At 37.1% G+C, this 27,367-nt stretch overlaps 1 protein-coding gene across 7 annotated transcripts in view; it reads left to right on the top strand.

Moving 5' to 3' along the window:
• The window catches only part of SEMA5A (semaphorin 5A), a 315,656-nt gene that overhangs the window by 58,594 nt on the left and 229,695 nt on the right, over positions 1 to 27,367 (top strand). For all 7 annotated transcript variants that reach the window (XM_021546911.2, XM_021546907.2, XM_021546909.2 and 4 more), the window contains one exon: positions 23,572 to 23,663. The gene's annotated coding sequence lies outside the window, so the exon portion shown is untranslated. The remainder of the gene's footprint in view (positions 1 to 23,571; positions 23,664 to 27,367) is intronic.

The raw sequence follows: 27,367 nt of genomic DNA, 5'->3' as shown, positions 1-27,367 counted from the left end.
CCTCAAAAACCAAAAAAAGCCTGACACTTTGTTGCAACTTGCTTCTATTAAAGAAGATAGTGGGAACTTTCTTGAAACAAATCATGAGAATGAACTAATTGGCACAATGGATTAGTCATAGCAGCAATACCACTGAGATTTATGAATCTGAAAGCCTTGAATTCAACCAAAGGAAAATGGCATGCTGCCTGTCCATATTTGCCCTGTAAACATCCTGATCTGTCATTTTGGTATATGGCTCTGCAGCTGATAAGGATTTAAATCTCCATTTGTCTAATGTTTGGCTTTACATTTTGGGGAATAATTCTAATAAACATGTTAATTATCAGACAAAAGTTTGGGTATGTATTTTATTATATTATCTGTATTTTTACTTCATGGCGTTTATTTGCCCACCATTAAACACATAGTATAATTTTTTTTCCCATATAATAATACAACCAGAAGATTCTAATGTTATTTGCCACATGTTTGTGCAGGAAGAGAAGGTTCATAAAGCCAAGTAAGTTATTTTGCACTGAATTTTGTTAAGTACTTTAAAATGAAATTTTTATAGTTATATCGAAATTCTAGTAATAGCTGGTCTTGTCTTTTCCCCTATTTCTGTGTAGCCCTTTGACAAGTCAGAGTCAGAACTTAAAGAGAGGATTTCCTTCCTGTGACCAGTGACTTGCCAAAGAGCCACATCAGCTGACACTTTGCCATGCCCTCCTAGCTGCTCCTGTGAGACAGTCCAGGTAGGACACCTTAGTGTATGTTTTGCTATGGGATTTATATTTTTTTCTGACAAAATGGTGAAAAGGGCTTTTCTATTCCTTGTTCACCTCCCTCCTCTCAATATTTGACAAATCACATTAATGCTATTGACCTACACTTTAAAGAGCAGTTTTTCAGTGCTTGAAGGCTGACAGTTTTCATGGATATGAAATGGAGGTAATGCAAAAATCTGCCTCATGTGCCTCGTTTGAATGAGTTCACATGAGTGTAGGCACTTTTCCACTCACTGTTTTACTGACTATATCAAAGGATATGCCACAGAAAGCTTTTAATACTTCATTCTCAGTTAGTAGGAAATAATGAAGGAAATTTGTGCCAGGCTGTAGTTGCTGTCTAAATCAATGGCCTCTCTGCTTACTGGAAAATTTTCTTTTCTCCCCAGCTGTCCTTATAGCTTGTGCTGCTGGGGACCCCACAAGAGAGCAACCATATCTGGTATATACAGACATAACAGTGTCAGGGAAATGAACTTGTGTTTTTCTCTTGCATTTTAACAAAAGCAAGCCATATCTCACTTTTAATCTTCCCCTCTGATTTCTTCTTGTTAGTTTTGGACTTCTTTGTTTTTTCTGTACATGTATGTGCCCCCTTCTGATTCGAGTACTGCTGACTAAGGCTACTGAATGCAAAACAAATCTATTAACTTAGTTCAGTGATGTGTAAATACTTTTGCTGCTATTCTGCTGGACACAAGCTATCTGTAAGTATAACTGTTTGGAGTGTATTTTCTAGTGCTCTGGACTTTGGAGAAATTGGTTGAATTCACTCTGATGCCAAGCCAGCATAGTTTGTTTTTGTTTTTGGTTTTTTTTGAACTATCAACACCTCTAAATCCTTTGTGTTTAAGAACACTGTGAAAAGAGAAGCCTGGAGATGAGAGATACCTGCCAGTTAAGTGCTAAAATCTGATTTGAAACTTCAAATACTAACTTGGATTAAGTGGTTTTAAAATACTACTGTGATGATGTTTGCTTCGACTTCCAAAACCAGTGTGGTTGCCGAGTTCTACTCTGGTCAAAACTGGGTGAGGTATTTAGTCAGAACTGCTATTTCAGTATATTGGCAGTAGTTCAGGTGTTGGCATATGCTCTACTGTCCCTGCTTGAACTGTGACCCTACCAAGAACTTCATCTCAGCATGGACTGCATCAAACTTTGTGCCTTCCTGTGAGTTGCTGGTCTGGCTATTCTAAATATAAAAGTGAAACCTGTATTTGTAACTTCGCTAATTCATTTTAGGTAGGTGAAAGCTGTTTTGAGTAAGTCCATTTAGTGGTATTTTTTTTTTGCTTTTTAAAATTATTTTCAGCCTGTGATGATATATTTGCATACTTTTTTTTGATGAGTAACTGCTTCCTACAAAAAGTGAAAATATTAACATCTATATTCAATAATTGGCCAATTCACTTATTTTTTTAAATTCTCATCAGGGTTTTAAGCATTGACACGTAGTGACTGATACATAATTTTTTTTTAAGTACAAATTGAATTTGGGAATGGTGACTTTTAACCTTGTTATTTTACAAAAAAGCAACCCATTCAATTGTTAGAGATGTATTTTGGATACTCTGACACCAGCTTTAGTGAGGAGCAAATATGCAGCTGAATGTGTTTATGCCTAATACGGGGTGTTGTTAGTACATCCTGAATGCTTTGGCACTTTCCTGAATTTTTCAGCTGGAAATCATGAGACAAATGGAAATGGTTCATTACTACTCTGTGGTAATCGCTTCTTCCATCCTTCCTTCTTGATTTTCAGCTTCAAAAGAATGTGGTTGATGGTCTGTACTTGCATTTTTTGGGTTATATTTGCTTCTTCCTCAATCACATGCATTAGTTATACTACTTATATTTATGTTTTACTAAAATAACTGCATGAAAGTGAGATATTTGCTCTGATTTAGAGGGGATAAGATAGTGGAGTCTAATTACAGGGACTTGTGGCTTGTGCACTTTAGACTAATTATGCAGTGGTTTCATGACTGTAAACCAGTTGACTCAAGAGGAATAATGCTGTAAAGCTGATTGTCATAAAAACATGGAGTTTAATATAGAAGTTTGGAAGATAAGAAACAATGGAACCAGTCTAATCTCTTGTCCTTTGATTTTTATCCTTGCTTGCAAAGTTGGAAGTGGAAATGTTATGTTTACAGTGAATTTTTGAACAGCTTGAACTGACTGGATTTTATTTTGTTTATATAAAAGCTTGCTCCCATCTAGACTGAAAGGAGGCAGAAAACACTGTATATGTACTCAGGAGGGTGTCAGCCTGTCCATTGTGTGTGTGCATGTGTAGGCTTGGTGTGAAATATGGTTGCACTGCAGGGATGTCAGGAGACATGAACAGAAGGTGAGCCACCTTTGTCAGGAGTCTGCAGTGATGTTTTAGAAGTTCAAGATGCTGGAGATGCAGGAGATGCAAGATGACAGCAATCTTATGACTGAGGAATTAGAACTTACTAAAAAAGTGAAACCTTTGAGATTCCTAAAGTATCTGTGATCTGTTCAGTATATGAAACTGGAGAAAAATTAAACAAGGAATGGTTTTATGAGCTTTAGTCTCAATAAAAATAATTAAAAAAAAAGAAAATTAAAAAAGAAAAAATAGGAAGCAGGATGCAGTAAAAAACTATGGGATAACCAAGATAGTCAGAGTCTAGAATAAGTCTAGATAATATTAATGCAGAACCCAGTAAGGTCATTGTACATGCATCACTAATCAATTTAAATTGTAAACAAGTATTAGTTCCCAGAGCACTCTTGAGAAGATTTGGTCTGAAGTTAAATTTGTGTTGTCTTAGATGAAATTTCTGTGTTCATAATAAATGCCAAATTCTTCATGGTTTGTTAAAATAAAGAATCAGAACATATGCGTTTCCCTCCCCCCCCCCCCCCCCGCCCCACCATTAACCCCTAAAAATAAAATTCATTTTGGTTGTTATTATTTGGGAAGTGAAGATATAAATATCAGTGAGCTGCTATATCAATATTGCTGGAAATGGAAATGATGGGATGTGATTTGCTATATGAGGAATAACTGATCTTGTCTTTCCCACAAACAGTATGTGGGCTTTGGAAGTTGCCTCTTTGCAGGGTTAGTTCTTTCCCTGGCATTACTCACACCACAGGAGCAAAGTTTTCTAGAATCTGGTGTTATGTTGAAGTGGTGTGGTATTGCAGACTTAAATGTGTGTTCTGGAGATGGCTGTATTATTTTACAGCTCTTTACATTTCTCAAATATTTTATTACTATTAGAAGAACTGGAATTGCTGTTTGTTTTGACTGGCAGGTAGTTATATTAACAGGCTGATACTGATACATATATTTAATGAGGAATATACTAATGGTTGATAACACTAAAATCAATGCTTTGCATTTTATAAGCATTAACTTAATATTCACTGTTTAGTGCTGAATAGTGAAAAATAGTGAAGCCTTGTGTTTTAAAAGAACTCAATGAGGAGAAAATTTCTGTGGGTACTCTTTCAATTGCATGGTGATAATGAATGCTAAACAACATTTACTTCTTTTTACCCTCAGCATCAGTTGCTTTACGCATATTTTTTAAAATACCTGCTTATAGATAATTAAGAGTACATTGTATATGCCCTGAGTTAGCTATAGAATGCCCTTTGTATTAGAAATTATTAGATGCTGATCTCGTTTCATAAAATCAAATACTGTAGATATGTAGTTACTTATGGTGAGACAGATTTTTAAAAGTGGAAATAGAAGTAGGTTTAGTTTTCATATTACATGCATATCAGCAAATTTGTGTTTTCCGTAATTATATAAATTGTTAGGTATTACTCATTTTTGGCTGTGTGCCTCATAAAAGCATGCCTGTTCCTATTTTTCGTAATGCAAGCCAAGATGGGCAGTTTAGCAGGCAATCTCTGAGCTGACAGAATGCCAGCTTTATAGAGAAAAACACTTCAAATGCATAAGTGATGAGCAGAACACTTTTTTATTGAAGCTGGGTGAGTTCAATGCATAGAAAATGCAAGTTAGAGATAACTGAGTAATACTTTCTTTGTAACCTTTAAAGCAGCCATCCCACTGAAAACTCTGTTACTGTGCAGAGAAACAGCCCTGATGTGGCATTTGTTTTCACCTGCTGTACACTTAGAGTAGCAAGCCATCTGTGACTTTTCATGGTAGATGTTTGCACTGTCTTAGAAGATACAGAGAAAACTTGTGCAGCTCTATCTCATCTTAAAAGCACAAACATGGTAAGTCATGAAGTTGCTGTCTTTTTAAATAGAAAAATTACTTTGGAACTGGAAATATTGTGAGCCGTCTTCCCCTACATGTACTTCTAATAAATATGTAACATTTATATTTCTTTGAGTTGCTTAATGGCAGAGAAGAGCATTTATTTTGATAAATTAAAATGGTTTATTTTATTTTAATGGTTTTGGTTAGGTGTTTTTTTATTTAGCTGTCAATGTTAGGTTTTGTATATATGTGTTTGTAATATATAAGACATATACAGTAAGTGAGTAGACATTGTTTTATGTTGGAAAAAATACTATAGAAACAACGTTATAAGATAAATGCTAGTGAAGATAAGTGGTGAGCTGGTTAGACTTTTACATTGCTTACTTGGTTCTTGAGGAGAAAGATAAAGAAGAAGGAAATATGCAAGTCCTTTGTTTCTGCTTTAGCCAAAAAATAAGGTAGTGTTGTACAGAGATATCAGAACATATTTTTTATGTGAAAAAATATTTCCTGGAGACAGTCTTATAAATCTCAAAGCCTTGTAGTATTGTTTTGTTTCTTTGCTCTAAATTATGCAGAGAAGTGTTGTGTGGCTTTCCTGGCGCATCCTTTTGGATGTGCCTGGCCTTGCAGCATTGTTAAATTTGGGCACCTGAGTGTCTAGAGCAGCTGCCATCCATCCAGTCTTGGTGCCATTCCTTCCACAGCAGCCAGGTCTCAGCCTCTCTGTCTTTTCTTTTCAACTTCTCTTAAGAGTGATCCTCTGTGACCCACCCAGAAGGCATAATTTATAAGTTTATGAACTGTAAAAATCAAATGTCTGTGGTTTATAGATCATCCTCTCTGAGGTATTGCTTATTTCTGAATTACTGCTGGTCATTTCTAATTGCATAGGCCTTTGTACTGATTGGTGTGACTCCAGTTTCACAAGATGACCATGTTTTTTCCTAATAGAATTCAGCTACATGAAATAGAATATTTTACTGAGCTTCTTGAAATCAGTAAAATGGCTGTAATGTTTAGAACTGAATACAGAGTTCTTTTCTTTCTGATGTCCTTGTGATGTTGTAGAATGCTTTTCATTGAGATAGGGATGATGTCTCTCTCTAATGAGTACTTAATATAAAACCACTTCATCTTCATTGTTGTTGAAACTTTCTTTAATCATTGTGGTATAACAGTAGAATAAATAGGAAATAATAAGCCTTATTCCTTGCTTAAAAGGATTTTGGATTTAAATTGAAAAAATAATTCTATTCTTTATATAAAGAATCTCTCACTTGTTGTTTTTCCTCTTTTAAGGATTTGGACTAATTTACTAGAGAATTTCTTGTAGGAAGGCAGGGTCTGGCAAGTGTGTAAAGCATGATACTTTTTATTCTGATGATTTTATTGTTGTGTTTTCTTGCCATGTGCAACTTAAGGTTTATTTAAATGATCCATCTTTTCATCTGCAATCCAACCATGTATTGATGGTGTTCTACTTTAATGAAAAGTCAACCTTTTCATCTTATACTGCTGTATCTCTTTAAAGATCCTATCTCTTAACATAAACAAATAAAATAGATTGCCAGTATTTCCTGGGTTCCACACTTCTGATGGTAACTGAAGTCAGTCTGCTGTTTCCCTGTGATTTCCCTTCTGACACATCTTGCTTACGTTGGGTTACTTACACTTACTGGATTTCTTACCTCACACTCTGTTATAAATTGTGACACGGCAATTTGAAGTGTCTTAATCCAATAAAGCAATTTTATTGAAAATAGCAAGCGAGTAAGGCAGGCAAAGCACAGCGCTGGGCGGCCGGGGAGTCTCCTGCTCCACCAACGGCGCGCAAAAATGTTCTGTCCCAACCTTCCTTTTATCCCCCCCCTTCTCCTTGCAGGCGTGACTCTCCAGATGTAGTCTGAGTCTGGTCGTTGTGATAGCTTCCAAGTCTCTTCTTTTGAGATACAGCGAGCAGACCAGATACACACACCCAGGGCTCTAATCTCAACCTCCTTATCACCTTGTAAGCAAATAAGCATTTCAAAGACACACCAGTACATTCTTATGCAAACCAAGGTAAGCGAGTATATCACAGTGAACAAATTATTTTCCACTTATCTTACACTCAATTGCATTGACATATATCCATGGAAACTATTTATTTTCTGCATGGACATGCTAACTATAAATATTGCATGCAGATTTTTATGAAGGATATTTTATTATTTAATATTTTATTTTGTGGTAATTGTCATAAGAATTGGTCTCTGTCACATTTGTGCCCTCAAGCAGAGGAAAAAAGCAAGATGTTTAATAATGAGAGCTGTAGTGAGAACTGCTCTGTTAACCATAGAGAAAGGCAAAATGTTTCCACCTTAAAACAAAACAATGGTTGGTGAATTGAAGGGAGTACCCAGGAACAGTGAAACAAATCTGTCTTAAGTTGTAAACAATTGTGCTCTTGCAAGTTTGTTTTAAGGCATCAGCAAATTGGAGTAGGAAGGGACAGGAGAAGAGGGTTTGCAGATGCTGATGTGCAGCTTCTCTGAAGAGAGATGGAGCGGGAGGAAGGCCTGGTGATAAACTGACAGCAGTGGCTGGCTGAAAAGGCAGGTTGGAGGTAAAACTGGCAGTAGGTTTGGGGAAAAGACATGCTAGGAAAATGCTTGTTTACAGTAATGTACCTGAATGTGTAAGAACATGCCACAGCTGCATGTCCCAGTTGTGAAAGATGTTGCAATAATTTCACTTTGTATTTCACCTCTCAAACATATTTGGCATGGATATCAAGGATCAGGCTTTAGAAAATGTGTGTACATTAGATAAAAGGCCTTCAGTGCTTTGAATATTTCAGAATGAGAGAATTGCCTGCATGCAATGTTGCTGACCCTGATGTCTGTAATGACTGTAATCTGGAAAAGCCTCCAGCACATTTATTTGATTGAAAATTGGCAAAAGTGGCTTTGGCAACTGCCCTATTTGTGAAAAGCACATGTTGCACTTTTTGCTCATCTGCTGTGTAAAGGTAGTGGACATGAGAGGGGGAGAGGGTGCTTTAGAAAAGAGACTGCTGAGGTAAGAAGTTACTCTCAACTGCATTCTCAAAGAGGAACATCCTTACCCCTTGGAAAAACCCCCAAAATTACCAAATATTTTGAAAGTTTAAAGAATTCTAGTATATTTAGACAATTATGCCTTCAGCAATTACAGTCCTCTGGGATATTGTTTTATTTCTTAGGGAATTTTCCTACAAGGTAATATGGTAATTGTTTCACAAAGCACATTTAGGTAAACTTTTCAATGTTTTCAGTGTGGATTCAGCTATAGGCTTTTGTGATTTAGGAATATTCATTTATGCACCTTTTTCACTTTGCTTTTAAGAGCCTTTTATACTTCTGTATGAAGAAACAAACAAAAAAATTGTCTAAGCCAGAAATTCTGTTTATATAATCTGCATGAAGAAAATGATAAAGCTTTTTAAACCAGTGTTTTTTTCTAAGAAAAGAATTACTGAGTTGTAAGCCTGTGTGCTTTTGTTATAACAGCTGGGTCAGTTTAAGCTTGTTTTTGACCTTAGGTTCCCTTGTTCCCTCTAACCTTTTTGAAGCCTCAGGGCTTGCTCAGTTCATGGGAAATCTGGCAGAGAGGAGGAGGACACTGGCAGTGTTTGGACAACCACTCTGAGCATTTCTAGATACCCAACTGTCACAAATTGTTCTTCATATAGCTAGGAGGAGACAAGCTCCAGTAATTCTTGCTAAATGTTTTATTTCTCCTCCCTTTTTTTCAGTTTTACTTTTTTAACAGTAAGGAATTTGTGAAGTTCTGTTTTGCTTCAAGTACCCTTCTGGTGATCCTGCTTCATCTGGTGAAGTGCTGGACTATTGATGACTGCAACCAGTGCTTAGAAAAAGTTTTAAACCATTAAGTAGTTGCTCTCTGCAGCCATTTTGCTGTAGAGTTTAACTTTTTTCAAAATCTATCTTGAAAAGCTTGTGTTCATGTTCGGGAAAGAACAACTTCTTCTACACCCTCTATATAGTGTACCAAGAGCTGCAACTGATTTAAACAAAGGTTCATAAAGTCCAACAAGGTCTATTCTAAATAGGCTCTGAGTGTAAGTAAAGCATTTCAGGCACATCAGAGGTGAAGATTCCGTCCCATCATCATGTATCTAGAAGCTGAGGGAGTTGCAACTAGTGACCAGGGCCCTGCAAAAGAGAGTGCAAAGGAGTCATTGCTGGTGTTTTTCCTTGCATTCAGGATGGTGTTTTCGCACTGCATTTGCAGTCTGAGGACTACTACCTGGGAATATAACAGATCATACATAGAGCACACAGTGGACCTTGTCCTTGGGCCATTGTTTTTTCACAGGTTTGGTGGCAACAGTGTTTTTGTAATCAGATCTCAGTCAGTTGTGATTTGTGACTGCTACTTTGCAAGTGAAGTATTTTAAACATCTTGATGGTCATGTGACTAATTGTTTATCATTCCTACAAGCTTAATTTTGTTTTGTTTTTTTTTTTTGGAAGAGTTTGGGTTTTTTTTTTTTTTGGTTTGGTTTGGTTTTTTATAGTGTTTGCCACAGAGATTGTGGTTCTGTGGCCTCTTTTTTGCAATATTTTCTTCTTGCAATTAAAAGAAACTGTTCTCTCTTCTGGTTAACCCCTTGAATATGGTCTCATTTTGTTCGTTATTGTTGTTTCTGTTGTCCCTCATTCTTATCTTCAGTTTCCAGATTGTTTTGAATCATGGCTGTGACTTTGATATTTTTCCACTTTTCTCTGAATATGTGTGCTCTTTATTGACAGTAGTTTTAATTATAGAGTCTGTAGTGTTCAGTTCTTCACAAGGAAGGGACTTTAATTTGCCCAGTACAGGAGCAGGAAACAATTGTCTTGTAAAGTGACTTTGTTCCTCGACACTAAATGCATCTCAGATTCTGAACTTCAGTATCCTGGTAGCATCCTAGACAAAGATGAAGTAGTGTCTCTGGAGATACCTTCTATTTTAGAAGCTGGAAAGACACTGCAGTGTGTGTATGCCTGGATATTAGAAAACTGCAGTTCTCTAAAATACCGCCTTGGGACTTCTCTGCTGTTGCCTTTCTTTTATATGTATGCTGCAGCATTTTATTTTTAAATGAAAAATGTTTCTTGTTGTGAGTTCTCAACTAAACTATATGTGATGCTCACGACTAGGCATGAAAGTTAAGGCAGTTTTCTAGCAGCTGATTTTCCCCCATTGCTTTATAATAAAATATTTAAAGATTTGTAATGGTTTGGATGACCACGATAAGTGATTCTGTTATTGTTCTGTATTTTACATGTGTACTTATATGTGTGTCCTAAGAATACTTCAATTTCAAGGGTAATGGGAAGTGAAGTTAGAAATAGTACCTACATATTTCTTCTTCTGTTTAGGTGTGGATTACCTGTTCAAGCACTCACAATAAAGTACAATTAAATTGTTGTCTCTTGTATTTAGGATTGGTGTGTTTAGGATGGTTTTACTTGTGCTTTCTTTTCCTTACCGACTCCTTAGTATTAAAATTGATGTTCTAGGAAAGGGAAATACAGTGCAACAAAAAGGGAATCTGGCATGCATAGAAATAATTGTAAATATTTTCTCTTTTTGTGGCTGGATGTGACCAGGTTTTTTTAGGACTTTAGTAAGAGTTTTGTAAAAATAAATGGTTTAATTAAAATAAATGCTGGATTGGATTAAGGGATGATTTTCATCAAGTATCTTGTTTATGTTGTATTTTAAACATATTTCTCATTTTGGTTCAATTTAATAACCCATGACATAGAAGTTCTTAGAGCTGTTTTGTAGGAATAAGTTATGGGGCTTCTTTTAATGAAAAACCATGAGGGAACTCAAAGCTTGTCATCTGCAGAATGAGGTGTTAGCATTTTAAATTATGTTTTGATTTGAGTGTGTGCTGGTAAAAACTCTTTCAAAATATGGCAGATGATGTATTTAAAAAGAATTTCAGAAGAGTTGCAGTGCTGTTTGAAGTCTAATTTGACCAACCTTGCTATTCAGAAAAGTGTTTGAGAACTCCATGAGACTACTTTGTTGCTCTTTGAAATTATGAGCTAATGGGAGAATCCAAGCTAAGTAATGAAGAATTACATTGTAAATATTGATAATGAAAAGAGGTCAATAAAACTCTGAAAACCCTTGAAGTGTGGGCCATTTGCTACTTTTACCATATGTCTGAAGTTCTAGTAGACCAATGCCTACAGTAATCAATGATGAAGTGTGTCTTTGAGCAGAACTATTAGTTCTGTGGAAGTGGAAGAACATCCAGTACTCAGTAAATATACAGAATTTTGCATCTTGGTCAGTTTTCTTGAGGATCAGTTGTAACTATTGGCTTACAAACAAGAGTTTAACCATATCTTCATGTAAGTCTGTCTTGTATAAGTCTGGAACCCGTTTTGAGGGGTAGAGAAGCAATTAAAATGACATAACTTGTCTGATCTGAGCAAGCTGTCAAATCCATCCAGAGGTGCTATGTGATATTTCTCCCTTCTTCATGTCTCAAGTCTAATTTGTTTCAGAGGACCTTATTGCATTTTGTAATATATAAATAGAACCATTTTGTGATACAGTTGATTTAAAAATAGGACTGTCCAGGAAGAAAGGCCGAGCCGATGAATGCTCATCTGCTGTAGGATGAAATTATTAAATGTTGGATCCATAAAAAATTTAGTTTCCTCGCTAGCTCTCTTAAGTATTTTAAGAGTGAACTTCATCCTGCACTGTCAATATTTCTTATGAGATGGACTTCTCCTCATTGGTCCTTTGGAAATATTTGTTGATATTCAAAGGCCAAAATTGGAATTGAATCACTTCCAGTCCTGTTTATTTGGTGTTTTGTGGAGACCAGTGGGAACGCTTATAGTAATCTGAATGAAATTTCTGGCACGGTTGCTGCTCTCCAACTCTCCATGTTCATTTGCCATTAAGGGGGCATCTCTGGCATCCTTATGGAATCTTTTTTCCCTAGGGAGGTAGATCAAACATCACAAGTAATATGTCTGTAAAACAAATTGAAAGAAAGTAAAAGCTGCTCCCCTTGGTTATGCTCTTGCAAATGAAGGTGATACTTCTGAGGCAATTTTTTTAGAGTACATCCTAAAATTAGGGTGTTAAACTTATGTTATTTTTCTGACTTTTTCCATTTTTTTCTTCCTTTGACTCTTTTACACAGAGGCAAGTAAAAGAGCAAAACATGCTTCACGGAAAACTAATGCAGAATGGGAGAAAATACCTGAAGAAATTGTGTTCCTATGCAATATATAGCACACACATTTAGCCGGCTAGGTGGGCAACTAACAGGGTTTTAGACAGGTTTCCCTACAAGATTTCTACTCTGCACTTTGAGAAGTCACAACTTAGGTGCTCTTGAGCAGCTTTTATTGACATTGCATCCCATTGTACTGGTAAGATGCCCCGAAAATGAGCTTTGCTAATTTTGCCATATTGCTGTCAAAACACTTTGACATTCTAAAGGTGTCATTGAATAGGATATTGGGAAGATATTATGATAACTGTAATTTTCTTCTTGAGCTTCCCCTTATTAATTTTAACTTTTATTTAGAAAACTGATTTTAACTTGCAAACCACAAACCAAATTGGGAACCTGAAAAAAACCCAGCTGAAATCTTAAATCCAGGTGATAAATCTTCTGTTAAAAAAATTGAAGTAAATTTTACTGAATCTAAAAAAAAAAAAAAAAAAGGGACCATACTGCACATAGGGTACTGCACATAGGCTACCCATCCAGAACTACTTTCTGTAGTGACCTTTCTGACTTAGAGATGTTTCAAGACATGCAGAAATGGGGCGCTGGGGCGTTGGCAGGAAATAGCAAATAGCACTGCCTCCTGTGGCGGTTTTAAGCATGTAAGAATGTCTAAACAAGAATAAGATTCTTGGTGCTGAATTTATTACCCCCCCCCCCCCAACACACACACACACTTGATGACTTGTCTTATCCCGTCCATTTCAGTATTAGTTCTGATTTTCGTCAGTTATTGAATCATGATTTCCCCCTCTTCTCTGCCTTAATTCTTGCCTCTGCTATTACAGACTATGCAGTTCTTTCCCACTAATGCTGTCTGTATGAAAACGAGGTGTTTTCTTGACTACCTTATAAAATTTGATAATCCTTATACTTTGTATAAAAGGAAGGCAGCCTGTAACCTAAAACTGGTTTACCAATAAATGCTTATTGGAGTCTTTCATTCTTAGTATTTTTCTGTGCTGCCCTTCAGTGCATCGGAGGACAAGGAATCACTGAGCTACAGGAGGGTAGGTACTGCTTTGTGTTTTGTGCCTGTAAGCTGCATTCCAACAGCTGTAACCTGCTGTATCAAGAGGTGTCAAATAAAGTAAAAACAGAGTGCTTATCTTTTCTTTTCTCCTGATGTTTGGTCTTTGTCTGGAGATCTGCCTTGCACTGCATCCCAAACCACTTTGTGTGATTTACATTACAAACTTGGAGACTTTAGTCATGAAGTGCAAGGCCCATAGATGTTCTGGGCAAAAGCATGTTCCAACAAGGAAATAGAAAAACCTTTCCCATTTTTCCTAGTATTTTCTAGTAGTAGCACACAAAGCAGTGTGAAAGATCTATTTCTGGGTAGAGAAAATTTTCATCAAAAGCTGCATCTGAACCGTGACTTTAAGAGGACTTTTTCAGGTAATGAGGAGGGACTGTAATGTAGGTAAAAACTTTGTAAAGAATAATGTTTTCCTGAATTTGGAGCCTAATTTTGGACAGCTGGGGTGGTGTATTTGGTCTCTAAAAGACCAAGTTCTCCAGATGTAACACTAAGAATATGACTTGAATCTTAATAGAGGAAATATCTGAAGAAAACTCTGCATAGAAATGTGTGGACACAAACAAAAGAAAAAGGCATATTTTAGCTTTATTTTGACTGGCAGTGGAGGGTAATAATAAACTGCTTTTAGTTTTTATTGTTCCATTACCAAGAAAGGAGAGGGGTATGAAAAATTAACAGAACTGAAGATGGGGGTATTGCTTTTTTTTTTTTTTAATAGATTTTGGTGACGCAAAGTAGTACAGTAAAATTTAGTCCTCAGACCAGTTCAAATAGTTGCATAATTTTAAGTTGATTAAGACAGAGCAAAGCAAAGAGGCTTTTACCAGTGTATCTGCTGAGTGCCCTGCTAGGATGCTCACATTTTCAGTAAGTCAAGGTTGCATATTTCAAAAGAAATGTTCCCTTTGCATTAAGTCCTTTCTCCTGTGGCATAAAAGGAAGAAGTTTAAGTTAGAATTTTGCTTAACTGGAGCCTTTACTATTGCTATGAGTTTCTGAGTGAGAGAACCAGAGGGACCTCCTGATTTGCAAAATTATGTGCACTTCTGGGCCAGCACTGATTGTGTAGTGTCATGATGACAGAATGTCTCCCACATGCTTATGCATTTTTGTTCAGTTTTGTCTCATCTGTGATGATGGGAAGGTCATACATTTTTTTTTAAATGTTATGTATTTTAAAAAATTCTATTACTTTAATGTTATACTGTTTAAATCCCATTTTAACATTGTGTTTATATGAGGAAAATGTAGTATACCCTTCTGTGTGGTCTAATTTTCATTTGTGATCTCTGTGTATCTATACTGCCTCCAGCGTGAAGTCATGTGAGAGCCAAATTAATTTGCTTTGGAGAAATTCAGACCTTGGGGTAGAAAGTGAGAAAATAAGTTTTGGGTAAAGGTCCCGACAATTGCAGCATGGGCACCAGCTATGTGTGTTTAGTCTGTGGTAGAGTTTGAAACTTATCTTTGACAAAGTATGATTATCTCACAAATTTATCTGTGGTGCAGTTTCTCTTTGCTTTGTTGCATTATATCAAGTTATCTTACATTTGAAAGATTATGAGAACTTTGGAATATGGCAGCTTTTCCGGCAGTATTGTTTGTATTTCTGGAGGGAGTACCAGTCTTATAATCAGGATTTCCATATGAAGTTTGGGTGTGTCTTTGATGTTTCTTCTGCTTTTTTGTACTATTTATTCCCTACAGTTGCTCTAGGAAAATTTTAGTGGCTTGCTCTGATGCAGATGTTGTAAACTAAATATCTCTTTCTTCATATATAATTACAAGAGATCAGAAACAATGGAATCATACAAATCCTTGCAGATAAATTTAAACAGCACACGCATCCTACTATTCTGCCCTAGTAAGCAAAATCTTTGTTTCACAATTCCAATTCTTGGATATTCCTAGTGGTGTTTCTAATAGGAGTTTCCTGGTAACTGGTGAGTTTACTGCAGTTAGTTGTGTACGTATTACTGATTCACACTGTTACATGGTGAATTAACATCAATTGTAAGTGTTGCTTGGTGAATTGTCAAAGATAATGAGAGCCAATGCCTGATACTGAAGTTAACACTGCATTTTAATAAATGTGCGTCAGGACAATGTGCCTGTGCCTCTGTACACTTTCCTGCATAAGTTCTCCCAAAGCTAGAGTACCAAAACTCCAGATCAACCCCAGCACCAGCTACCAAAATCTCCTGCTCTCGTTTGTCTTATGTTTTTGTATGAAGATGGAATCTCAAGCGATCTTGTAACACAGGATCAAAATCAGATCCAGGTATTCTTTCTCAGATGCCTGAGGTGCATGTGGAATGCTGTACTTCATGCTATGCTTAGTGTAGATGTATTAAGTTAATTGAAAATAAGTATAAATCTCTGTGGATTGGAGACACAGGAGGAAGGAGAGCTGTGAAAGGAAGTTCACTGTGAGCACAGTGCTGAGCAATTCTGGGATCTGTTGCCTGCTATTGTAATCCTAGTGTGCAGCAAAGCATAGAAGGCGTTTGTTTTCGGCGTATGATGAGCTAGGCATTGTAATCAGTCTTGACAGGGATCCTACTTGTATACTAAAACTCTTCTTCCTTAATCTTGTTAGTACTGAACACAAGAAAAAAAAAATCTCTTGAGGAGCTTGGAAATTATTGTGTGTGTCCTCCCTGGGATGGTGCCCAGGACTGAAATGTTTACCTCTTTCTATTTGCTTAGCCTGAGGCATTTGTGATTGCTTCAGCACGGTGAGCAGCCAGGAAGATGGGAGCTTAGTGCATGTTAGGTGGCAAAGGGAGGGATAGGCTGCTAGAAGAATGCCAAAGCATTGCCTGCTTTCCTTGCTGATGGGGAAAACATTTGGCCCTGGGCAAGAGTATTTCAGACAAGGCTTGGAATATGTCCACATCACAACAACCATATTTTTGCTATCTTTACAGTCACCAAAATAAAAGAACTCTAAACTCCACAGCATTCAACTTCATGCTGAAGAGAGAGTAGAAGAGCTAAGAATCTTGCTGGGGAAAGCAGGGACCATCTATCACTTTGGGATTTATGGTACCAGATGGAGTATGCTGTGTGTTCTGGCTCCAGTGATGGATGTGTTAAGTTTTGTCTTTCTCTCGTGCATGCTGAGATGGAAGAAGGGAAAGCATCCATCACTGAAGGAGAACAATCAAAGCCAGAAAAAAAAATAACACAGAGTATGAAAACACTGTAGACAAAGAGAATGTTCTTACTTCTCTCATATCATAAATGATTTCAATACATTGGGGCTGGGAACCTAAATTATATAAAGTTTGTTGATGAGTTCTACCAACCAGTGTACACACACACTCCCCTCCCCACCCCAGCCCCCTTCCCATAATGTTTAAGAAGTCTGTCCCATTTAGAAAATCAGATTACAAGTAAATTTTTTACCTGGTACATAACAAATAAAATTTGTAGACTTACCTAGGATTTAATGTGATCGCCTGTATTTAAAATGGAATGGATATGATTTCTTTAAATAATTTTGGAAAACACTTAGACTAACAGAGTGGATAAGCCAGATTTTGGAATAAACCAACGTGTAAAAACTGGCAGAGTTTTTAAACACTGTACATTGTAATTGCATTTTGTTGGGATATTATTACTTCAGCTGCACAATTATGGCAATCTGCTGCATATTAGCAGACATTTTTCCAATAACCTCAGGCTATATGCGCTGAGTTGGATTTTCCTTTTCAGACTATCATCTTGGATTCTCCCAGACTACATACCACTGCTTTTTTTTTTTTTTTTTCTTTCTCTGTAGCAATGCATGCTGTAAGCAATAGTGAGTGTAATACTTTCTGCATTGTTAGGCAGTGAACATTATCAGCAGCTGCATATTCAGGCTTAGCCTTTTTGTTATTATTTGGCATCTGCAGTACCTACATGAATCTGTTCAGTCCTGTTTCTCCAGAAGGCAGCTGGGCTCTCTGACTGAGATAACACAACCATAAAGGTTTCCTGTAATTGTCACTATCCTCAGGAGTTCAGTCTTAATTGGAACTGTGGTGTTTCCAGTGCAGTTCACTAAGATGTATAAAAACTTGCATTTCATTTAAAAAACGTGGGTTATTCTAAAAGACATCTTCACATTTTATAATGGTGCAATGGGGTCAGATCAAGGCTCTCCAAGATATACCACAAGTCAGTTCCTGAGTGAGAACTATAGTCCAGGTCTCATAACCTCAAGCTTCATCCTTGGTCTGCTACCAAGCAGATGTCTCTGAATTAATTATGCTACAGAAAACATATCAGCTGGTATCCTGCATTACAGCAAATGTATTTTGGAGTAATAAATAAAATCTAGGACTTCCCTGGGGACTTGTGAACTTTGTTTTTCTCTAGGAGTTGTCTGTCATCTAAACTTTATTTGAATTCTTAAAAACTGAAATGAAAAGGTTCACTGGCTTTTGCCAAAGGTCAGAGAAAACAATATTTTTGTGGTTATATAATTAAAGATGCATATGCTAAGGACTGATCTTCCATGATACCCATAGTTTTGGTTTTACCTTTCTTAGCTTACTCGCCACCTTTGGAAAATAAAGGAGCCTTGTACTGGTTAATGAAAGAAAGGAAACAGCTGTTTCATGCAGACTAAATTACTGGGAATTCAGTTTTGCTTTTTTCCCCCCAAATTTTCATAAATTTTGGAAAACATGATGATCAATAAAATTTAAGATTTACATGCTAGCATCAGCTACCAGCATGTCACTTAAATCAGATAATCAGTTAAGACATTAAATTACTTGGAAAAATTCCAGAAAATGAATGATGTTTTATTCCAAGAATAGTTGTGCTCCTGTCAGGGTGGGTGGAGTGATGCTGAGAAAATGGTAGAAGAGGTAGAAGCATTACATTTTGGGGAAGAAAAGAGATTTCTTGAGAAGACCATTGCATGGTCTTCTGCAATACTAAAATGCATATGCACAAAGAAAACCACACAAAACCAAACCAAAATGAACAAAAAAACTCCAAACCAAACACAGTACATCTATTGAGTTTCATCTTAAGGACACTCAAAAATGCTAGAAACATTTATTTTTATCTAAGTCTTGTAGAGATATACTCAGAAAAAAAATTGTATACATATGCTATAGTGTTCGATAATTCCTTTCTTTGACTTGCATTATGAAGTTGACATGACACTCATGACCTTTTGTGTCCTCAGTACTAATATTGGTTGGCTGAAAGGTGCTAAAAGATGTTATTCTAGTCAGTATCCTGGAACTGAAAAAGTCTGCCTGGATCATCAAACCAGTGAAATTCTGGTTCAGAAAACCATGTAAAAGTTTGGAGATGTGTAGGCAGCAAAAACCAGTGGCAACAGAGCACTACAGACTTAAGTAAAAGACCAGAGAAGCACAAGGATAAATGGCATCATACTCAATAATAAAGATTTTCAGAAGTTTTGCTGTCAAACTCAAGGAGATAAGAGTTGTATCAGAAGTGATTTATTTTGAATAAAATTACTCAGTTGTGTAATTTGCAGAAAGTTGGATAAAGGCCATGTTTTCCCTGCTCTTTGAAGTCCTCATGAAAAACATGACTTCAGTGGGAGCAAGACCACAATAATTTCTCTTTTATTACTGTTTTTCTTCTTCTCTACCATTTTAAACAAGGTAATACCGTTTGTTCTGTCAGCAGTCTTAATAATGTATTGTACTTTAAAAATTGCTATTTTAGGATCATGGTGGGGTTTTTGGAAGAACTAAGTGCTGCTGCTCTTGGACTATAAATTGTGGTGGTTTGTTAAAAGGCTAAATGAACATTAATAGGTCCAGTTACTTTGACCTCAATGGAGTTAAAACAAGTAGCAGGGCAAGTTCAGTGGCTTTAAATGAGTTATTATTAGTCAAGTCCCTGCAAAACCAGATTAATGTTATGTCATTCTGTTTTGTAATTTTCATCCGGAGAGCCTTAGCTGACTGGTGACATCACATATTCTGGTCTGTGCTTTCCTGCTAACAATATGTTTCCTGTCCTGGCACTCGAGTCTCTGCATTTCTTCTATTTTGGCCTAAAGGAGTCTGTTCTGGTTATTTTGACCTTACCATGCCTATGGAGTCAGCCTGAAAACTCAGGACGAATCAGATCTACTGCTTATGTGATTTGCATGTGCCTGTGTGTGTGTGTGTGCACATGTCCACAGCTGTTCATACCTGGGAGCTTGTGCTCAGCAAGGTGAGAACGAAGCTGGAACTTTTGAGAGTCCAGGTACTGCTCCTGTTTTGATTGGATGTAATTTCTGAGTTGAACCAGAAGACACGTGTCAGGACCTGAAAGTTTCCCAACCCTGCATGTGAAGCAGGAGCAGGTGTAGCACTCTCTACACTGAGCTTCTGCTCTGCAGTTTGTGTTTGCAGGTGTCTGTTTTGTATGGGCTGGTTCTGTGGTCTCAAGCAGTGGTGGCTGGGACATGTTCAAGGATGTTATTAAGTTTTTATTTGTTCTGCTTCCCCCCCCCCCCCCAAAAAAAAAAAAAATCCCTACATTTATTTTATTTTGGTTTTATTCTGCCCAATATTGTGATTTGGAAAGCATATAAACAAATTGCAGATTTATAAGAAGCCTATTCCTATTTCTTTCTTGTTTCTTATGCCTAGACTCTGCTCAGCAATTGCCATCTTTCTATGTGCATTCTTTAGTAAAGCAAATAATCTGGATTTAATGAGATCTTTTTCCTTATGCAAGGACCTCTTCAGCATGAAGAGAGAAAGATAAGTAGTAATATTTGCTAGCATATATCATAAGGAGAAATATTAGTGTTTGTAGAATGAATACAAAATAGTAGATTGCAATTGCAACCATTCATCCTTGGTTGATTCCTGAAAGTAAGATATATTTGCATAATGCTGGCATATTTTGGAGGAGGGGAAGAGGAAGGAGAATGTTTTTCTTTTTATTCTTACTCTTGTTTTCCTCTCCCTTTCTCAGTTTCGACAAGATTTTCTTTCTTGCCAGATAAAAACAAAAGCAGAGAATGCGTTCAGTAGTATTTTAATTGGGGAGTGAAGTGTACTTACATTTGTTCAGTTCTCCTGTGCATAGATGGTGAGAACACTTAAGTCTGGAAAAGCCCCATCTACCTGGTGTCCCTAATACTTCTACTTTCACTTCACTGACATCATCCATAGTCACTTGGAGCAGCTTCCTTAACTCAGGTTGTCAACTTTGTGGAGTAGAAGCCAAGGCTGGCTGGTGAAATGATGTGGAGCTGGCATGTTCTTATCCCACTCAGTGTCGTTTTTTGTCTTGCGAGGTGAGCAGGGGCTGTCATTAGGCGTTGTGTGAAGATCCTGAGTGTCCGGGCAAGCTCCCAGCTCTCTGGCTGAGGTGAGCTTCTGGGTGGTGCACTGCCTGAGCAGTGCTGTGCAGCTGCAGCAGAATTGGGAAGCCTCGGTGTGCAGATGAGACACGGTGTCTAGACATGCTGTGATTGTTTCTTTCCTCAGTTCTGTGTGGAGCCAAATATCTTTTCAGGTGTAGCAGGCAGATGTAGGCACAGTGCCTGCACCTGTGTGGCAGCAAAAGTGGTAACTGCGTGTGTGCTCTCTGCGGTGCCACCGCCAGATTCGCTCCTGCTGCTTGCTCATTCCAGTGACTTTTGTACCCTATCCTGCCAGCAGCACTCTCCCATGCGTTTTGCTTTAAATCTTGTGACGATTTCTTGAAACCTTCCTTCCACTAGTATACGTCTATGTCTATTTTTATCCATTTGCAAAAGTCTCCTTGCTGCCCCATTCTTTTAAATTAATGGGCTCCTGGGTTTGTCATAGAGAGTAGGTACAAACAGCTGTTTGGGAAGTGAATTTGTCTATTGCTTTTCCTGACCATTTTCATAGAAGATTTTGTGTTATACTGAAACTGATCATCCATTCCAGAAGTCATTTTGAAAGGAAAGAGTGGGAGACAGAGGCATGAAGCAAAGCCACTCTAGCCTTTTTATTTTAGCAACTGATGCTAAACCAAAGCAAAAGTAAACTAAAACATGATTGCATACCTTCAGTAAAATAATTGATGGGTTTTTTTTTGCAGTTAGACTTCTAATTTTGGTGGCTTTATTTACAGTTTCTGTAAGACTGGTTTGGTGTGGGCTGTGTAGACTGAGTTAGCCTAATTTTAGCTTAAACTAGTGAATGCTCCGGGTAGTTTCTGGTCTAATCCTACCCACAGCGTGTACTGTATTGTGCTTGATGAGAGTGCCACCACATTCACAGGAGCAGCAGAGCTGCCATATGAAAAAGGGTAAGGGAAGCAAGACCTGAATCTGTAGAAATCTTTTACAAGTGAGTTTTTGTGTGCATGCGTATTTTCCCTAAGTCTGGGAAAGATGCTGCTTTCCAGTTTTGCTTAGGTAATTATTAACATTAGAATAAAAGTAATATTACTCAAGCTTTTATTTTGACCAAATAAAATCTGATATACTTATGTAGAAATAAGAATAATGGAGTGGTGGGGGGAAGTGGGCAGGTTCAAGAGATTATAGAAAGCACTAGTAGTGTGAGGTTTGTTTAGGAAAATTGAGGTATACAGCCTTCTTTGTAATGTTTTAAAGTCTAATAATTCAGCTGCTCATTCTGGTGTAGTGAGTGCATACATAAATCACTAGCACAGTGCATCTTGGAGATGGGTTGCTTGTAGTTGTCTGTAGAACTTACTGCATGTTATAATTAATTACTTGACAGACTGAATGTCTCAGAGTAGTTTGTCATCAACATGCGGGTAGTGACAGGTAGTTTGAGTGCTGAGGTGTTTGAGTATTCTCTGGTGCATAATAGTATAAAAAGCAGAATTTGGTCCTCTTCCAAGTTTTAAATTTGTCCTTGCCTTTCTGAAAAGTGGGAGGCAAAGAAAAGGTGTTATACTGAAATGTCTTGTTGAAAATATAAGCTTCTCCTACCACCTTGGACTGTGAAATTGAAAGTGACTTTCTATCCTTTACCTTCGCTTGATCCTTATGCCTTGAAGAACACCATCTAAATCTGCATTTGGCAACATCTACAGCAGAGTTTGACATCACTGAATTTCATGGAGGGGTGTGTATGTGTGCACATATGATACAAACAATATGATATAAATTCTTAATTTAGGATAAAATATGTAAATTAGAATCTGAAGTAGTTGATAGGGAGAATGAGATTCTTGAGAAATGTTGATGTGATAAACAGAAATCTGAATCTTTGTTGGCCAACCTGGAGAGTTCTTCTTGTTCCTATAACATTTCTAAACATTTCTATGGTTATGCATTTGGCAGACTTCCTGAGACTTTCATAGGTCAGGAAAGCATTGGAAAAAAAAAAAATCACAAACACTTCCAGTCATCCAGTGCAGTAATTTCATATAAGTGAGTAAACAGAGTGGAACAATGACTCCTTTTTTGTCTCATGTCTCTGTTTAGGTTCAAGGGTGAACTGTTGATTGCTGGTGTATTTATTCTGTTCTGTAGACGTTCTCAATCTGGGAAACAAATGCTTTAATTGGACAAAGTACTACTGTTTTTCCTTATGAAGTGCCTTTTTCTTGAGGTGTTGAGAGCAGGAAACTGCTATGTGATTCCTGTCTTGCTGTTTCAAGTAGAGATAGCAGTTGATTGATGAGCAGTGCTTTCTTTGCTTCAATAAATAAAAAAGCAAGATATTTTTTTAATATTTATGTTGTATTTGTCATTCCTACAAGACGAGTTAATGTCTTGAAATGTGCTTAATGATACATCTCTCTCAAATGCCTTTTGGATTGTTTTGAGATATTAAAGAGTAACAGTATTTTTCTCTTGACTTTATGTTTTATGGAAAGGTGGAAGAATACCGAAGTCTTACCCACCTGATTTTTGTTATGGATTTTACTCGGGGACAGATTTAAGTCCATGTATTAGACATGTTTAATTTAGTGGTGGTAAGGCACCAAGGCAAAATTTTATAGTAAGGATTTTTCTCAAATTCATATCTCATGGATTTTGATAATTCTGCAGCAAGTATTCCTCTTCTGATTCTCATCCCAAGCTGCCAGATATTTTAAAACATGATTATTTTTTTCTATCTCTTTCTGTTTGGTTCTTGTTCACACTGGGTAGTTAAAGTGCCTTACATTTCTAATTTATTGACTTGAGAGACATGTTTTATGTCTGCAATAAATGTCTGAGAACTGCTGATGAGCTGCCTCCTCAATACCTATTATCTCTCTTCTGTGTTTTCTTAACTCCTAGGAGCCTCTAAGGTAGACCCAGGACCCCACTTTGGCTCTGCACAAATGCTGAACAGAGGCAGTACATGATTACAGAGGGATGATGACCAAAAGGTGGGTAAGAGACTGTGTTTTGTTCAGTCAGTAGATGATAATGTCATGGAGAGGTGATATCTGGAAAAAAGACTTGTGATATGACTTTGTAGACCATTACAGTTGTTCTGACTTTCTCCTTTCCCTAAGGTAAGGAAATTTAACAAATGGAAATGGGAGGAATGAAAGAAAAAGAACCTGAAATTCTCCTCTCTTCTTCCTCTCTTAAATTATGCTCATCCTCGAAAAGGGAAACTATGTAAAAAAGGGGATGTTTGTTTACAGTGACACTGAAAGAGTAATTGAAAGAGTAACTTGTGTGAAGGTGACTGTTTCAAGATGCTTTTTTTGAGGCTGCACACAAACACTTACCATCAGTCTAAAAACATCTTAGGAAAAGGAAGCCTGTATAGCTTAATAACCAGGTAGAGGAGACTATTAAAAGCAAGAGGACATCTTAAAAAAGGCTGTGTCTGTGTTCAAAGAAGGAAATAAAACCAAAACATTCCCCTATCAGGGTAAGCAGAAAGTTAATGAATGCTTTTTTTCAACCACACCAAGAGCAGGACACCAGCTGGAGACTCTGTGTGGCCTGTGTATAATGACTGTATGGCAGGAACAATCCAAGATAAAGCCATGGCAGAAAACTGAGTAATTCTTGTGTATATGTGCTCACCACTGAAAAGTCTGGAGTGGTTCCTGTTTTGGAAACCTTCTTATGGGAGTTTTAGGAGATTGCCTTTCTGGAGCAAATTTAATGTTCTCAATTTAACAGGTCCAGATGTGGTTTACTCGGTATTTTTAGGAATGGTAGAGTGAAGTAGACCAGCTACTGACTGTGGCATGCAGCCCCTTGCTTTTAAGTGTCTCATCGGTTGAGTACTTGAAGATGTCTAATTTCATACTGGTGAAGTGGTGAAGTAGTTAATATTAGCCTTCAGCTGTTTAAAGGATGTTTAGAAAGATGATGGAGCCAATGTTCCTAGTTGTGCAAACCAATAGCAGGAGGTTAATGTACACAGATTGCAAATTGAAATGTTCTGATTGAATATTGTAGTTAAATCTTTTTCCGTAGGAGTGTAGTGCAGCACTAGGTTTGTGGTGGCACCTCTCCCAGTGGAGCTGTCAAGTCATAGCTGTACAGTGTTATGGCTGACCTGATTTTCTATGGCTTTTAATGGCTAGCCAGACTGTCTGACTGGAGGACTTCCAGAGATCTTGTCTAGCTGGTGTTTTTGTGATCTGAAGTCAAATCACAGAAATGGCCTGTGGTCTTTGAAGGAGACAACTGGCATGCAGGTGAAAGACATCATTGGATGTATTATTCTACTTAAATTATGAAAATTTATTTCATATTCAAAGTTCTCTGGAAAATTTTTTTAAGGAGCTAAACAGGTGGAAGTTAAGGAGGAGGACCGCCGACTGTGTTAGTAATTGTTTAAATGGTAAGGAGAAAAGTTCAAGGGAAAAGTGTGTTGGAAATCACCAGTGGATTCCCATAGATAGCTCTGTGAGTGCCTGGGAGTGTTTTCATATTGATAAGTGACTTGGGACAAAAGTGTAGTGACAAGGTTTATTTCTAAAACAGTTTTACAGGACAAAAGAAGCTAAACAGGAAAGGGGCAGACTGAAACAAACACAAAATAACTATGTAAAACCAAATGGCCATTAAAATGATGGAAAAAATTCAGGATCAGTAATGTTAAAGCATTTTGAATTAGCTTGAGGTCTTAGGACTATATGCAGGAATTTATTGAAAAAATCAGCTCAATATTTTAGTAGCAATCAGGAAGAAAATTTATATCAGGAATTGCGCTGAAAGGAGAGAAATTTAAATATTAGACCAATTTCTAAATCTGTGCAGTGTTTGTGTCTTAGAGATGGTGTGCTGTCCTGTCTCCTCATCTCAGAACAAGTGGAGTAGAACAGGCAAATTTCAGAGAAAGGCAACAAAAATGAAGAAAGGTAGCAGAATGCAGAAGACATTCATGGAGCAGCATCCATGCAAGAACAACTAACTAAATGAGAGTTTTCAGAACTGGAAAAGAGAGAATGGCCAGGTGCTAATGCTAGGTGTTTGTAAAACTATAGGAGCTCTGAGGTGAGTGGATGGGAAATGAATACTCAGTGCCACCTAATTTTATTGCAGGGAACAGTTTTAAAGCTACAAAAAGAATTTTTTTTTTTTGGTTTGGTTTGTTTTTTTTAGTTTGTTTGTTTGGTTTTTTTCATAGTGTGTAAGTTCTGACATTCCTTGCTACAACATTCTTTGTATTCTGCATGGGTATAAAGAGCTTCTGAACAAATATGGAAAATGAGGTGGTGGAAGAAAAAAAAAAAAAAAAAAAAAGAGTTGAGAAACAAAGGTACTACCCCGGATAAGTAAGAAAGTTCCTGAGCTGCCAATTGTAGAAAGTATGAAGTGTTTTGGGGAGAGTGGAAGAAAATTTTTATATGTGGCTGCTCTAGACATCTGCTCTTAGCTGCTTCTAAAGAGAGTAGTAGGTCAGGTTGTGTGTTTTGTCCGAGTTGGTTTTGTCATTTCAGTTGGGCTAAACAGCCAGCTTGACCCACTGTGGTGGTTCTTCAGTGCTATTTTATAAACAGTAAGGTTGCAGGGTGCAGTCCCAGAAGAGGACTCTGTTACTAATACTATTTAAAAAAATGCTAAGCTCTTATGTAATTTAAGATCTCCCACAGAGCTTGGAGCCTTTTCCCTCATTGTAAGATAAATGCTTTTAATCTTATTTTCACACTTGATAAATTACAATTAAATTTCTTTTAATATGTTCAAGCTGTTTCTTTGAGAGTTCAATACTTAGTCCAAAAATCCCAGTTTTCTGTTTACCCTATTTGCTGTACAGTCTGTAGTGCCTTTTGGGGAGCAAGGAATTACCACAATGCCTTTTCTCAATCTGTGAGTTCTAGTGATGTCCATTTTGGTGTAGAGACAGCAGACTTCAAGGGCAGAGATAAGCAAGATGAAATGTCAAAGCCTAAAAGAAGTACAAAGAGAATGAGAATACACTGATAAATTTGGAGATACTTTTGTGCTTGTGAATTAGCTTGAGAAGCAAAGTGTTGGAGTTATATTATTGTGATCAAAGGGGAAAGGCTACGAGTGACAGCATTTCATAATGATAGCAGCTTAAATGGCTGCTATCATAAGGTTACTGGAAGGCAGATGGTCATGGGAGAAGATTAGAAGAAAATAGGTAAATTGATCTTAAGGAATTGAATAAAAAGATGTAAATAAGGTTGAGGAACTACTAAATAAAGTTCTGAAGACTTAACAGAATTTTAGGAGCTCTAGAGAGGAGTGGATACTGAGAAGGAAAACAGCAGTAGCTTGGTTTTACATCAGTGGTTTGTGCATGTGAGATGGATGGATCCATGCCAGTATTAAAGAGTATTCCAACTTCCTGTACCAGTATGTGTACTTCCTCTGGGAAACTTTCCAAGGGAACTTGAAATAAAAAAAATTCTGAAGGGGAAAATAGGTGTTTTTTTTTGTTTTTTTTTTTTTTTTTTCATTTGTTCAGAGAGATTAGTTGCTCTTGGCAGAAATGTATTTTGTTGAAACAGTAGCAAAAATGAATCTAAAGAAGCTGAAATGGAGATTGAGAATTTCTAAGTAACATGGCAAAGACTTGCAAAGACAGAAATTATACAAAAATTTCAAATAGTAATGTACAGTCATGAGGAAAGAATATTTTTCTTGCAGG

This window comes from Lonchura striata, chromosome 1, assembly GCF_046129695.1.
Source record: "Lonchura striata isolate bLonStr1 chromosome 1, bLonStr1.mat, whole genome shotgun sequence".
NCBI classification, from domain to species: domain Eukaryota; kingdom Metazoa; phylum Chordata; class Aves; order Passeriformes; family Estrildidae; genus Lonchura; species Lonchura striata.
This window is presented reverse-complemented; position numbering and strand designations above follow the sequence as displayed.